Genomic DNA, 16,567 nt, shown 5'->3' with positions numbered 1-16,567 from the left:
TTGGAATCATAATGTTGGGGTTCCTGTGGGAATTCAATTAACGTTATCCAGTGAGCAGTTGAATATACAGTCCTGAATCTCTGTGGAGGGAACTGGGATGGAAATACTGCCCATGGATTATAATTGAAGCTATGGAAGGGAGGAGAGAAGAGAGATCAGGAGAGAACTCTCATAGATATAAAAAATTAAAAAGGACAGGTAGAGGAAGTGGAATCTACCATGGATGCTTAGAAGGAATAGTCATAGAGAGACCCAGACAAGTGTGGTATGTGAAAGCCCAGAGAGAGTTTGAAGAGAGAATAGTTAACTGTGTCAAATGCTGCTCAGAATTCAACTAAACTTATTCACCCTTATTTTACTCTTTCTTTCAATTGTTTTAGGGACCCATATGTATGAGAACTTTAGTTTATGTTTTATGAAATATTATGATTTGCTTGGGTCAATTTAATTAAGCTGATGAGTCACAGAAACAGAGACTTACCATGACAGATCAAAACAGTTAATTCTTTTCTACGGCCTTTTCTTCCTTTAACAACCTAACTCCAAGTCTATGTCTTTACAGAAATTCTCACAGTTCCTCTTGGATTCCTGATTAACTATTTTCCTCTAATCTCCTCCAACTAACTACTACCAGTCCATTTAATTTTACTGTTATTAGTCAATTAACTAATTTACCTTAGGACACAGAAGTACACATTAGCCAGATTTCTTGCCATCATAATTATTTGAAAGAAGCTATTCACTGTGGTTTTACTGATTTCATTACCCTCTAAATCATTGATGGTTGCTTCCCCTGCCATTTGCTTGTCCTTAATTTGGAGGCTGATTCTATTCCATTCTTCACACTTCTTTGGTTGATAGCTGATACTTTCTTTTCTGAAGAAAGCATCAATGAGTTTGCAAATATTTTTAAAAATATCAATGCTACCGTGACAAAAAAAATTCAAATTCTGTTCACATTGCTCCTTTAGAACATGTCCTTGATTCCTGTCTTGCTTCTCTCTCCTCACATGAGCATTATTTATTTCTCCTGTTCTAGATTGTGTCAGCCACTGTTTGGGATACGCTGTACACGAGCAGAGAATGGATGTATTTAGTAAAATGGTTCACTGAATGATTCTGCAACTGGGTGCCTTCCTGTAGCGATGTAATGAATGGGCTAATACATTTATTTTGTGTTTGTTAATGTATTTGTGCGTGTGTGTGTGCAGACCAAAAACCAAACTCATTGCCGTCAAATTTATTCCGACTCATAGCGACTCTATAGGACAGAGTAGAACTGCCCCGTAGGGTTTTGGAGTCTGTAAACTTCACGGAAGCAGACTGCCACAATTTTCTCCCAAGGAACGGCTGGTGGGTTCAAACTGCTGACCTTTTTTTTGGTTAGCAGCCTAGCACTTAACCACTGTGCCACCAGGGCTCCTTGTATGTGTGTGCATGTACACATATGTATACATTTATGTGCACAGTGCACATATTTGGTGTATGTGTGTAGGAAAGAGAGGAGAAAGGTCTGTACGTATATTGCAGAAGTAATTTAAACTCATTTGATTAAATTTAAGACTAAATTAACCTCGCCAACCTTCTACCACTACATTAACTCATATAAGGAGTTGTCAGGGATATTAGGGCTACAAATATGTCCCATGTAACTAACTGAATTGTTATTTCCTTATTGCTCTTACATCTGATGTTTCTTCTCTATAGAATTCTTACCCCTTATTTTTTTTTTACCTCTAGTATTTCAGATTCTTCAACATTTTGTGCAAAATCCGCAAACTCAACCTTGTCTCTTAAAATCGTTTCTATCTAAACCCAATCATTCTGTTCTCTGAATCCTAATAGCAGATTGCCTTGTTCAGTTCTAATTTGCATTTGTATACTGATAGGCGGAATTCTAAAGAGGGCCCCCCAAGATTTCTACTCCCTAGTTATTCAATATATCTGATCTAGGTCTTGCTCTGAAGAGATTTTTCAGATGTTATTAAAGTCCCATGTCAGTTGACCTTAACATATGGAGTTTATCCAGGTGGGTTTGGCTCTATCATCTGAGACCCCAAATAACAGTTTGTCTGGCTGTGTGATGTGGGAGTTTGGCAGCCTTGCTTCAAATAGGGCAAAAAGTATGGTATAATTTTAGCTCCAGAGAACTTCAGGGGATCAAGCTGAGGTTGGGACCTTGAGTAAATCCCATTCTTATTTGGGATCACTGACCACCTGTCCTGCTCCTCTCACTCTCTCACTGTTTTTCCTGGAGAGCCACTACCACCCATTGCCATCGAGTCGATTCCGACTCATAGCAACCCAGTAATAAATCACGTACCAATGAATCCTCATCTGAAGTTCTGCTCATGTACAGCACTACCCAAGAGAACTATCTAATGAACAAATGGAAGAAGCAGTGTCAAGCACTTAGAAAATAGTAAGAGACTAAGGAAAATAAAGTTGAAAATAAAACTTTATCCCAGGATCAAATGGGAATATATTCATTTTTTTTCACAAAGACAGTTTGTTAAAGATTATAATTTTTTTTTAAATTTCAAATGCTCCCCAGAGTAAACAATAACTGACATATGCAGTATCGACTTGACCTAGTTCTTCTATGGAGCTCATGATACAGAAATCATACAAGTTATATACATCATGGATATATGGGAGCTTCATACACTGTTATCATTATTAAAAATAAAAAAACAAATGCATATATAATATTTTATTGTCTTTTTAGTGAAAGTATACACAGAAAGATAGGTTCCCATTCAACAATTTCTCCATATATTGTTCAGTGACATTGGTTACATTCCTCACACTGTGTCAACATTCTTATTATTTCCATTCTAGTTGTTCCATTCCCATTAACTTAGTCTCACTGCCCTCAACCTTCTCATTCATGCTTTAGAGTAACTGTTGACTGTTTGGTCTCATATAGTTAATTTTTTAAAAGAGCGTAGTACTCAAGGGTGACATTTTTTTATTTTTTGAGCTAACCTGCTATTAAAAGGTGACTTCGGCGAATTTTTTTTTTCAGGGAATAGTTTCGGTTCAAGATTTAAAAAATATCTTGGGCGATAATCTCAGGGATTCCTCCAGCCTCAAAGGGCCCACTAAGTCTGGATTCTTTGATAATTTGAAGTAAAAATACATACATTTTAATAGAAAATACTTCATGGAAAATGGATACCTCATCACGAAAACTGGTAATATTTACAGATTTCCTATGCCAATCCATACAGATCAGAACAGTTAGCAGTAGGAGTTTTACTATAAAAATACGCAATATACGAGTAATAATGAAATTAAAAGCCACTCTGACACTATGGATTTCAATTCCATTGTGGGATTTAAATAACAACCTTCAGGTATTACTGATTTAGAATGGTTCCAGTGCGCATAAATCAGGATGGACATTCGTAGTGAGAACAGGGATGATATTATGATTGGGATGTTGATGAAGGTGATGGTAAGATGATAATGGACTTATTGCTATTCATGCCAGGTACTGTGCGGAGCACCTAACAAGCATTATCTCATTTACATAAGTCTATTCAATAGTCTTAGAACGTATGTATCATTATCTTTCTCAGTCTTTGGTTATGATACTGAGGTTCTGAAAAAGTCAATAATTGTTTAAAGTCACACAATTAAAATATAGAACAGCCAGGTTCAAGTTCAACCTGCCTGGAACAAAGCCATGTTCTTAGCCACTGCATGGAGATGGTTAGTTTCCAGATCTGCTTTGCTGCGTATGTACACAAATTTAGGGACTCTGGATAAATATACAAAGATGATGATTGTAAGCACTTACAAACTTTTTTCAATAATCTCATTAAGAACATATATTTTAATAATGTATAGCTGTTCTAATAATGTAAAATTTTATCAGTTCATATTAGAAAGGACTTCTTAAAATTTTTATTGTGCTTTAAGTGAAAGTTTACAACTCAAGTCGGTCTCTCATACAATAATTTATATATACCTTGGTATATAGTCTTAGTTGCTCTCCCCATAAGGAGACAACACGCTCCTTCTCTCCATTCTGTATTTTCGTGTCTATTCGGCCAGCTTCTGGAACCCTCTGCCCTCTCATCTCTCCTCCAGACAGGAGCTGCCTGTATAGTGTCATGTGTCTACTTGATCCAAAAAGCTCACTCCTCACCAGTATCATTTTCCATCCCACAGTCCAGTCCAATCCCTGTCTGAAGAGTTGGCTTTGGGAATGGTTCCTGTCTTGGGCTAACAGAAGGTCTGGGGACCATGACCTCCAGGGTCCTTCTAGTCTCAGTCAGACCATTAAGTCTGGTCTTTTTACGAGAATTTGAGGTCTGCATCCCGCTGCTCTACTGCTCCCTAAGGGGTTCTCTGTTGTCAGGGCAGTCATCAGTTGTAGCCAGGCACCATCTAGTTCTTCTGGTCTCAGGCTGATGTAGTCTCTGGTTTATGTGGCCCTTTCTGTCCCTTGGGCTCATAATTACCTTATGTCTTTGGCGTTCTTCATTCTCGATTTCCAAAGTGGGTGTACTATTTTACATTCCCAACAGTAGTGTATAAGTGTTCCAGTCTCTCCACAACCTCTCCAACATTTATTGTTTTGTGTTTTTTGGATTAATGCCAGCTTTGTTGGGATGAGATGGAATCTCATTATAGTCTTGATTTGCATTTCTCTAATGGCTGATGATTGTGAGCATTTCCTCAAGTATCTGTTAGCTGCCTGGATGTCTTCTTTAGTGAAGTGCCTGGTCATATCCTTTGCCCATTTTTTGATTGGGTTATTTGTCTTTTTGTAGTTGAGTTTTTGCAGTATCATGTAGATTTTAGAGATTGGACGCTGATTGGAAATGTCATAGCTAAAAACTTTTTCCCAGTCTGTAGGTAGTCTTTTTACTCTTTTGATGAAGTCTTTGGATGAGAATTACTGTTTGATTTTTAGGAGCTCCCAATTATCTACTTTCTCTTCTGGTGTTTGTGCATTGCTGTAATGTTTTGTATACTGTTTATGCCATGTATTAGGGCTCCTAACGTTGTCCCTATTTTTTCTTCCATGATCTTTATCATTTTAGATTTTGTATTTAGGTCTTTGATCCATTTTGAGTTAGTTTTTGTGCATGGTGCAAGGTATGGGTCTTGTTTCATCTTTTTGCAGATGGATATCCAGTTATGCCAGCACCATTTGTTTAACAGACAATCATTTCCCCATTTAACTGACTTTGGGCCTTTGTCAAATATCAGTTGATCATATGTGGATGGATTTATGTCTGGATTCTCAATTCTGTTCCATTGGTCTATGTATCTGTTGTACCAGTACCAGGCTGTTTTGACTACTCTGGCGGTATAATAGGTTCTAAAATCAGGTAGAGTGAGGCCTCCCATTTTGTTCTTCTGTTTCAGTAATGCTTTATTTATCCAGGGCCTCTTTCCCTTCCATATAAAGTTGGTGATTTGTTTCTCTATCTCATTAGAAAATGTCATTGGAATTTGGATCAGAATTGCATTGTATCTATAGATCGCTTTTGGTGGAACAGACATTTTTACAATGTTAGGTCTTCCTATCCATGAGCAAGGTATGTTTTTCCACTTGTATTTTTATAGGTCTAGAAAGGAGTTTAAATTAAAAATTTTTTGAAGTTATATTCAACTAGGTCCTAAGGAAGAAACACATTTGATTTCAGATGTTGTTCCATGGTAAATAATAACTGACATATAAAAATTTGACTTGACCAAATACTTCTATGGAGCAAATAATAAATTCTTATAGAGGTAGAACATTTCAGTTTTATACACAATAAAAGGTACTCCTGAACCTTAAGGAAAACTGTAAAATGTGACAATAGGAAAGAAATTCTGGCCAATTCCTGTCTCACAGTGTTTCAGATATGATTCTGAAGAACAGACTGCTGATATATCAGTGCATTAAATCAAACAAAAATACTATGTTGTATAGAAAGACATATATAGAAGTGTGCTAATTTTTTATCTTTTGCCATTTTAAGCTTGCCCAATACTTTTTATTAATGATTTCTTCCCTCTACCCCAACTTCGTAGCTTTCAAATAAATATCCCCAAATTAGAGGGGAGTCAGAACACTTGGACAATAAAGACACCTACCTCCTCCATGTTGTTTACCAATTAACATTTTGCCACATCTGTTTTCTCTCTTCCTCCCTGTCTCTTCTCTTTTATTTGCAATTTAATTTCTTTGTGTATATGCATGTGTACGTGTACACACACACAAACACACACACCCATGCATGCGCACACACCCCCCACACACACACACAAATTTGCCTGTAAATATCCAGTATGTATCCTCTAAGAACAAGGACATTCTCCTATATAATGACAATTCCATCATCACAACCAAAAAAAAATTAAACAATGCAACAACATTATCTAATTAATAGTCTATATTTTTTTTTTACACAACACTCCTAATAACATCAAGGTCCAAATTGTGATCACTACTGAATTTAGTCTTTTTTAATCCAGGACAGCCCTCCAGCCTTGTTTGGTCTTTTATGGCATTGACATTTTTGAAGAGTTGGGGATAGTTGCCTGAATTGTTCTGAGTATCTTCTCATGACTGAATAACTAAACCATGTTTAAATACTTCTGGCAAAAAAAAAAAAAACACTTTCATATGTGCTGTGGTATAGTTGTCTTTGTGTCCCATCATAAAGGACAGCAAACCAATGTGCCCTGTTGTAAGTGATGCTGAGCTTGGTCATTTAGTTAGGGCAGTGTCCACCAGGTATATTCATGCTAAAGGTGTTTTTCCCCTTTGGTTTTTAATAAGTAATCTGTGAATGAAACTTTTAGACCATGTGAACATCCCTTTCCGCATCAACCTTTTATCCAATGTCCCTGCATATAAAGTACACACTATGTGATTGATTTGTGTAAGGACTCCTCCAAGCAGCAAAGTTAGCGGCTCTCAGGGTCGAGAACTACTGAGCCAGGATCCAAAACAGCAGGGCAGCAGTAGCACAAGAAGAAAATGAAACCAGATGCCTTTTGCAGCATTATGAGGAAGTGAATGTATAAATTGCATAAATAGGTTGCATATCCTATAAATATATATTTTCAGAAGCAGTGTATCTTTTTCAAATAAAACAGGAATTATTATTGCTCTTTTCTACAAACTTTGGGCCCTGCATGCAGTCCTCTGAATGAGAACCACAGGATTTCAACTACCCTAACTTTCCACAAAGGATTGTCTAAGAAAAGCAATTTTTCAGAACCATATAAAGCTGAGAATTATGAAGTGATCTATTTCAATACAAATCCATTATCCTTATATTAGCAGTTATTATATGAGGCATCCTTTTTGTATAACTTCACTTTCAAATATATTGTATTAGTCTTTTACTGGTTTATATTTTATAGGATTTGAATTAGTTCATCCAGCTAAATCATTTGATTAACTTCTGCTGAGAATCCTATGATAAGAGTCTGTTAATCTCTGCTATAAATCAATAGACAACAAATATCATTGACTTATGCTGGAATAATAGTTCTAATATCATTATTCTAAAAATATACTTTTATCATGACTATATTTTCACAGCATGGATGCTCTCAATCTTCTATTAAACTCAGAAAGCAAGGATTATGGAACACCGTATTTAGAACTCCCATTAAAAAAAAACATAAGAAGAAATTAAAGTATGATAATTCAACTCAGTTTCAGATTATTTCAGTAATACCTAGATTCTTAATCAAATTCAAGAACTACAGGAATTATTAAAACATTTTACATAGCTATAATGAAATTCTGATTCATTTATTTCATTTTTATGTGTACCATTTATCAATTACTTAATATATGTTTCTAATGTCTGTGTAAATTTTAACCAAAACCAGTGTATACAAATGCCAACATTTTCATTCAATGAGTTTATTGAGTAATCCTACATAGATCATTTTATTTTATTTTCATTGTACTTTAGATGAAGGTTTACAGAACAAACTAGCTTCTCATTAAACAATTAGTACACATTGTTTTACGACATTGGTTACCAACCCCACGACATGTCAACACTCTCCCTTCTCAACCTTGGGTTCCCTATTATCAGCTTTCCTGTCCCCTTCTGCCTTCCAGTCCTTGCCCCTGGGCTGGTGTTTCCCTTTAGAATCGTTTTGTTTTATAGACCTGTCTAATCTTTGGCTGAAGGGTGAACCTCAGGAGTGACTTCATTACTGAGCTAAAAGGGTTTCCAGGGACCATGCTCTTGGGGTTTCTCCAGTCTCTGTCAGGACAGTAAATTTGGCCTTTTTTTGTGAGTTAGAATTTCATTCTACATTTTTCTCCAGCTCTGTCCGGGATCCTCTATTGTGATTCCGGTCAGGGCAGTCAGTGGCGGTAGCTGGGCCCCCATCTAGTTATACTGGACTTAGTCTGGTGGAGTCCTGGTAGTTGTGGTTCATTAGTCCTTTGGACTAATCTCTCCCTTGTGTCTTTGTTTTTCTTCATTCTCCCTTGCTCCCAAAAGGATGAGACCAATGGTGTATCTTAGATGGCCACTCACAGGCTTTTGAGACCCCAGATGCTACTCACCAAAGTAGAGTGTAGAACATTTTCTTTATTATCTATGTTATGCCAATTGAGCTAGATGTTCCCCGAGACCATGGTCCCCACAGCCCTCAGCCCAGTAATTCGGTTACTCAGGGAACTTGGAATTTGTCTACAGAGCTTCCACAACCTTGCCTTCGACAAATTGTGCTGGCTTCCCCAATATTGTGTACTGTCTTACCCTTACCAAAGTTACCACTTATCTATTGTCTATTTAGTATTTTTCCACCCCACTCCTCCTCTCCCTTGTAACCATCATAGACTGTTTCTTTTTTGTGTGTAAACCTTTTCATGAGTTTTTATAGTAGTGGTCTCATTCAGTATTTGTCCTTTTGTGATTGACTTATTTCACTCAGCATAATGCCCTCCAGATTGATCCATGTTGTGAGATGCTTCACGGATTCATCACTGTTCTTTATCATTGCATAGTGCCCTATTGTGTGTATGTACCATAGTTTGTTTATCCATTCATCTGTTGATGGGCATCTAGGTTGTTTCCATCCTCTTGCTATTGTGAACACTGCTGCAATGAACATGGATGTGCATATGTCTATTAGTGTGAGGGCTCTTATTTCTCTAGGATATGTTCCAAGGAGTGGAATTGCTGGATCATATGGTATTTCTATTTCTAGCTTTCTGAGGAAACACTGTATTGTTTTCCAAAATGGTCGTACCATTTTGCGTTCCCACCAGTAGTGCATAAGAGTTTCAATCTCCCTGCAGCCTCTCCAGCATTAGTTATTTTCTGGTTTTTGATTCATGCCAGTAATGCCGGGATGAGATGGTATCTCATTGTAGTTTTGATTTGCATTTCTCTGCTTTCCCATACTTCCTGTCTGCCAGTCTCTGACAGGAGTCCAAGATGGTGAATCTGTGCTACATTAGCTGATAAGGGACCTCTGCTCCGTGTCTCTCCTATCTCTCTATTCTCTGTCAGTTTCTTATTCCATTTGTACTGGTTGAGTTTTTATCTCTTCGTTTGATGGTTTGGGTTCCAGGATTGATGTTTGTCTCTGTTTTACTTAGTTTTTTGGGTCTTTTGTATGGAGGGATGGTGTGTTGCTTCTGTCTATAGTGCCATGTTGGCTCCACCACCCCCATAAATCATTTTTGATGTTGCATGACACAAGAATGTCTCAATCTTTGTAAGAGAATCAATTCATTTTTTTTTAGTCAGTAATGAAACAAAGCTCCAGAGTTCTTAAAGGATATATTTATTTTTAATGAATCAGAGCAAACTCAAAATTTCATTATAATGGTTTAACTCTCACTCACTTGTATTTAATAACCTCATGATGCTGTGTTGGGCTTACCTCTATTTCCTGTTATTAAAAAAAGATGCTTCTGGGTGCTAAAAGTTTAATTATGGTATATACTAGAAGGAGGATCTCTATATATTAGGTTAACCCATATGAAATTGCCAACTGCGTTTATCTATCGAGCACACACATAGACCCACATGTACACACATATCCCTCTCCCCAGGCCTAAACATCTATTATAGTCTTATTTCTATTTTCCATTTATTCCACTTATGGACTGTAGGAAAGAAATACCTGTCTGCTATAATAGGGGAAGCAAACAAACAAAAATATCTAAATTCAAAAAATATATACCGTAAGTCAATTGAGAATTTTTAAGTTCACAGCAGAGAATAGCCAATAAGATGTAAGTGATAGCAGTAAGAACCATAATTTTAAAATTGAATGACATGATGACCATATATAACACATTCCAGAATGTGTGTAAAGTCTCAACATTCATCACCCCAGTTATTAACTGGGGGATAATAACACTCTAATTACATATCTCTAGGCCTTTCCCCATCATTAGTGAAGACTCCTATCCACATTTTAGAGTTGAAAATTTGAAACTTGATATTAAATACCTGTGATAAATGATGTCTTAGTTATCCAGTGCTGCTATAACAGAAATACCACAAGTAGATGGCTTTAACAAACATAAGTTTATTCTCTCAGAGTCCAAGAGGCTAGAAGTCCAAATTCTGGCTGCCAGCTCCAGGAGAAGGTTTTCTCTCTCTGTTGGCTCTGAGGGAAGGTCCTTGTAATCAGTCTTCCCCAGTCTAGGAACTTCTCAGTGCGGGGATCCTGGGTCCAAAGGACATTGCTCTAATTCTGGCTCTTATTTCTTGGTGGTAGAAGGTCCCTCTCCTCTCTGCTCGATTCTGACTTTTATATCTTGAAAGAGATTGACTCAAGATACAACCTAATCCTATAGATTGAGTCTTGCTTCATTAACATCATAGACGATAGAATTTACAACACACAGGAAAATCACATCAGATCACAAAATGGTGGACAACCACACAATACTGGGAATCATGACCTAGCCAAGTTGACACACATTTTGGGGGGACACAATTCATATGGCTTTGTAATTACATTATTTTGTCGTTTTCCAATGGAATACAAAGTACTGTGATGGCCTCTCAACAATATGTCATGTACTCTGAGTTATTGTTGTTTTTGTTTTTAGTTGCCATCAAGTTGCTTTTTAACTCATAGTGACCTATGTGAGAGAGTAGAACTGCTTCATAGGGTTTTCTTGGCTGTAATCTTTATATAAACAGATTTCCAGATCTTTCTTCAGTGGAGCTGCTGGATGGGTTTGAACAGCCAACCTTTCAGTTAGTTGAGCACTTAACTGGAGCTCCTTGTACTTTGAGTAAGACTGTGGTATTGCTTATATGTTTCTGCACTAAATTAAGATACTGCTCCTATATGCATTAGTGAAAGACCTTGTGTTCAAAAAGTAGTTCTGTGTTGAACAAGGCTTTAATTCAGTCAGAGGGACAGAGCAAGATAAAGGGGCAAGACTCCTGGGTGTGATTTCTGGGGGCAGGTTTCCTGGTTTTAATATGGTTGCTTGTCCAAATATTTCTATACAAAGCTGCAGGATCAAAAACTACATGCTGAGATTAGTCCAAGTGGAGGTAGGGAGCCTAGTGATTGTGCGATCGCACCTTGGAGACTGATAGTGCTTGCAACATGGCTGACCAACTGACCAAAGGGCAGATTGCAGAATTCAAAGAAGTTTTTTCATTATTTGACAAGGATGGTAATAGAAATACAACAACAAAGGAATTAGGAACTGTAATGAGGTCTCTTAGGCAGAATCCCACAGAAGCAGAATTACAGGACATGATTAATGAAGTAGATGCTGATGGCAATGGTACGATTGACTTCCTGTAATTTCTGATAATGATGGCAAGAAAAGTGAAAGACACAGTGAAGAAAAAATTAAAGAAGCATTCTGTGTGTTCAATAAGGATAAAAAAAAAATAAAGACAAAAACCCATTGCTGTTAAGTGGATTCTGACTCATAGTGATCCTATAGGACAGAGTAGAACTGCCTCCTAGAGTTTCCAAGGAGCGGCTGGTGGATTTGAACTGCTGACCTTTTGGTTAGCAGCCGAACCACCACAGCTCCTCGATAAGGATGGCAATGGCTATGTTAGTGACTCAGAACTTCGCCACGTGATGACTAACTTAGGAGAGAAGTTACCAGATGAAGAGGTTGATGAAATTATCAGAGAAGCAGATATTGATGGTGATGGTCAAGTAAATTATGAAGAGTTTGTACAAATGACAGCAAAGTGAAGACATTGTACAGAATGTGTTAAATCTCTTGTACAAAATTGTTTATTTGCCTTTTCTTTGTAGCTTATCTGTAAAAAGTTTCCCCCTGCTGTCAAAAAAAAAATATGCTATCAAAAAAATGTGCATGTATAGTAATTAGGGCTTCGTTCCTCCATGTTTTTTTCCCTTATCTTACTGTTGTTGTCCTGATACCTTATTTTAGAAATTGATCAAGTAACATGTTGCCTGTGGCTTATTCTGGGTATATCTAGCCCTTCTGCACACCTAACGTTAGATGGAGTTGGTCAAATGAGGGAGCATCTATCTGGGTTATGTCTTTTCTTAAGTAGTTCTCTTTAGGGACTGTCAGCATGTTGTTGTTGAAGTGTGGAGTTGTAGCTCTGCATGGACTATGGACAGTCAACAATATGTGCTTAAAGTTGCACTATTGAAAAACGGCTGGATTACCCAGGCACTCTGCACTATTTTGTGTGTGTGTGTGTGTGTGTGTGTGCTGCTGATCCTTTACCAGAAAAATTTTCTTTTATTGTTACTTGCTTTTTAACTTTGTTCAGCCACTTAAAGAAAATCTGCTTCTGGTACAATTTGCCTCAAATCCATTTCAAGTTGTGTATTTGTTTTCCAATTAAAAAATTACAATTTAACTCCTCCCAAAAATTACATGTTGGCAAAATTGGCACTGGCTATGAAGGGTTAAAGAATATTTCACTGCTAACATTGGATTGGTACTCTCCAAGTCTGTTTATAGGGTAGAATAAATTGAGAAATAGGAGGAGAAGAAAAGATGCTGGAGAAACCCACAGAATATGTTTTTCATTGTGAAACGCACTACCACCAACACCACCATCCAAAACAAGTGCTTACTACTATTATTAAAGACTTATTAGCAATGAAATGATTTTGAATGGCTGTACTTACTTCAGAGAATGTTATTACAGAAATTATCTGTCAGTTTTTTCTACTGTAGTGGCTTGTGTCTTGCAGTGATGCTAGAAGCCATGCCACCGATGTTCAAATACCAGCAGGTGACCTTATGGTGGACAGGTTTCAGCTGAGCTTCCAGACCAAGGTAGACTAGGAAAAGGACCTGGCAATCTACTTCTTTAAAAATTGGCCAGTGAAAACCTTATTAATAGCAGTGGAACACTGTCTGATACAGTGCCAAAAGATGAGCCCCCTTGAGTTGAAAGATACTTAAAATAAGATTGGGGAAGAGTTGCCTCCCCAAAATAGAGTTGACCTTAATGACGTGGATATAATAAAGTTTTGGGGACCTTTGTTTGCTGATGTGGCATGACTCAAAATGAGAAGAAACCACTGCAAACATCCATTAATAATTGGTGCATGGAATGTACAAAGTATGAATCTAGGAAAATTGAAAGTTTTCAAAAATGAAATGGAACATGTAAAGATCGATATCATAGGCATTAGTAAGCTGAAATGGGCTGGTGTTGGTCGTTTTAAATTGGATAATCATATAGTCTACTATGCTGGGAATGACAAATTGAAGAAGAATGGTGTCACATTCACTGTCAAAAAAGAACACTTCAACATCTGTCCTGAAGTACAACACTGTCAATAATAGGATAATATCCGTACACCTACAAGGAAGACAAGTTAATACGATTATTATTCAAATTTACACACCAACCACTAATACCAAAGATGAAGAAATTGAAGATATTTACCAACTTCTGTAGTCTGAAATTGATCAAACATGCAATCAAGATGCATTGATAATTACTGGTGATTAAAATATGAAAGTTAGAAACAAAAAAGAAAAATTGGTAGTTGGAAAATGTGGTTTTGGTGATAGAAATGATGCCTGAGAGAGCATAATAGAATTTTGTAAGACTAATGAGTTATTCACTGTAAATATTTTTTCAAAAACATGAATGGCGACTATGCATGTGGACCACTGGAATCAAATTGTGGAAAAAGATGATGGAGAAGTTCAATATCACCAGTCAGAACAAGGCCAGGGGCCAACAGCAGAACAGATCATCAGTTGCTCCTAGGCAAGTTCAAGTTGAAGCTGAAGACAACTAAAACAAGACCATGAGAGCCAAAGTACGACCTTGAGTATATCCCACCTGAATTTAGAAACTATCTCAAGAATAGATTTGATGCATTGAATGCTAATGACCAAAGAACAGATGAGTTGTGAGATTACATCAAGGATGTCATATATGAAGAAAACAAAATGTCATTTAAAAGGCAGGAAAGAAAGAAAAGACCAAAATGGATGTCAGGATAGACTCTGAAACTTGTTCTTTAACATTGCATAGCTAATGTGAATAAAAGAAATGATGAAGTAAAAGAGCTGAAAAGAAGATTTCAAAGGGTGGCTCGAGAAGACAAGTAAAGTATTACAACAGAATGTGCGAAGACCTGGAGTTAGAAAACCAAAAGGGAACAACGTACTTGGCATTTCTCAAGCTGAAAGAACTGAAGAAGAAATTCAAGCCTCAGGTTGCTGTATTGAAGGATTTTACAGGCAAAATATTGAATGATCTGGGAAGCACCAGAAGAAGATGGAAGGAATACACAGAGTCACTGTACCAAAAAGAATTAGGTGACGTTCAGACATTTCAGGAGGTAGCATGTGATCAAGAGGCGATGGTACTGAAGGAAGAAGTCCAAATGCACTGAAGGCATTGGCAAAAACAAGGCTCCGGGAACTGACAGAATATCAGTTGAGATGTTTCAACAAATCAGTGCAACATTGGAAGTGCTCACTCATCTGTGCCAAGAAATCTGGAAGACAACTACCTGTCCAACTGACTGGAAGAGGTCCATATTCATGCCCGTTTCAAAGAAAGGTGATCCAACAGAATGCAGAAATTATTGAACAATGTCATTAATATCACATGCTAATACAATTTTGCTGAAGATAATTCAAAAACAGTTGTAGCAGTACATCAACAGGGAACTGTAAAAAATTCAAGCCAGATTCAGAAAAGGACGTCAGATGAGGGATATCATTGCTGATGTAAGGTGCATCCTAGCTGAAAGCAGAGAATACCAGAAAGATGTTTACCTGTGTTTTATTGCCTATGCAAAGGCATTCGACTGTGTGGATCACAACAAGTTATGGATAACATTGTGAATAATGGGAATTACAAAACATCTAATCGTGCTCATAGAGAACATGTCCATAGGCCAAGAGGCAGTTGTTCAAACACAGCAAGGGCATATTGCATGGTTTAAAATCAGGAAAGATGGATGTCAGGGCTGTATCCTCTCACCATACTTACTCAATCTGTATGGTGAGCAAATAATCCGAGAAGCTGGACTATATGAAGAAGAACAAGAACACGAATAGGACTTGAGGCACGTACTGATGAAGATCAAAGACCACACCTTCAGTATGGATTACACCTCAACATAAAGAAAACAAAAATCTTCACAACTGGACCAACAAGCAACATCATAATAGACGTGGAATATATTGAAGTTGTTCAGGATGTCATTTTACTCTATCCATAGTCAATGCCCATGAAAGCAGCAGTCAGGAAATCAAACGACATATTGCATTGGGCAAATCTGCTGCAAAAGACCTCTTTAAATTGTTAAAAAGCAAAGTTGTCACTTTGAGGACTTAGGTGCACCTGACCCAAGCCATGGTATTCTTAATTGCCTCATATGCATGCAAAAGCTGGACAATGAATCAGGAAGACGTAAGAAGAATTGGTGCCTTCGAATTATGGTGTTGGAGAAGAATATTGAATATACCATGGACTGCCAGAAGAACAAACAAATCTGTCTTGGAAGAAGTACAGCCAGAATGCTCCTTAGAAGCAAGGATGGCAAGACTTCATCTCACGCAGTTTGGATATGTTATCAAGAGGGATCAGTCCCTGGAGAAGGACATCACGCTTGGTGAGATAGAGGGTTAGTGAAAAAGAAGAAAACCCTCAATGAGATGGATTGATAACAGCGGCTGCAACAATGATTGTGAGGATGGTGCAGGGCGCAGCAATGTTTTGTTCTGTTGTACATAGGATTGCTATAAGTCAGAACCAGCTTGATGGCACTTGACAACAGCAAGTTATTAATGTTTACTGTTTTTATGGCTAGTCCCTGGGTGGTGCAAATACTTCAGTACTGGACTACCAGCAGAAAGGTTGGTGGTTAAAACCCACCTAAAGGTGTCTTGGAAGACAGACCTGGTAATCTGCTTCCTAAAGGTCCATCTTGAAACTCTGTTCTACTCTGCACACGTGGGTATCTACTCGATGGCATCTAATAGCAACAACAACAGTGGCTAATACATTTTCTATTTATTAGGTCAGTCTGTGGGACAAGAGAATTTCAGTTTTGCTGCCATAAAATATATCTATAGTGGTTGAGCTCATCCATGATGTCACAAAAAGTAAAA

General features: G+C 37.5%; 1 pseudogene; it reads left to right on the top strand.

Annotated features, from left to right (window-relative positions):
• The first annotated feature begins 11,574 nt into the window (after window positions 1-11,574).
• On the top strand, window positions 11,575-12,186 carry LOC126069027 (calmodulin-like; annotated as a pseudogene).
• Window positions 12,187-16,567: the final 4,381 nt, after the last annotated feature.

The sequence above is a fragment of the Elephas maximus genome, chromosome X (assembly GCF_024166365.1).
Source record: "Elephas maximus indicus isolate mEleMax1 chromosome X, mEleMax1 primary haplotype, whole genome shotgun sequence".
Classification (NCBI taxonomy): Eukaryota; Metazoa; Chordata; class Mammalia; order Proboscidea; family Elephantidae; genus Elephas; species Elephas maximus.
Note: the sequence above shows the minus strand (reverse complement) of the source record. Positions and strands in the feature narration are given on the sequence as shown.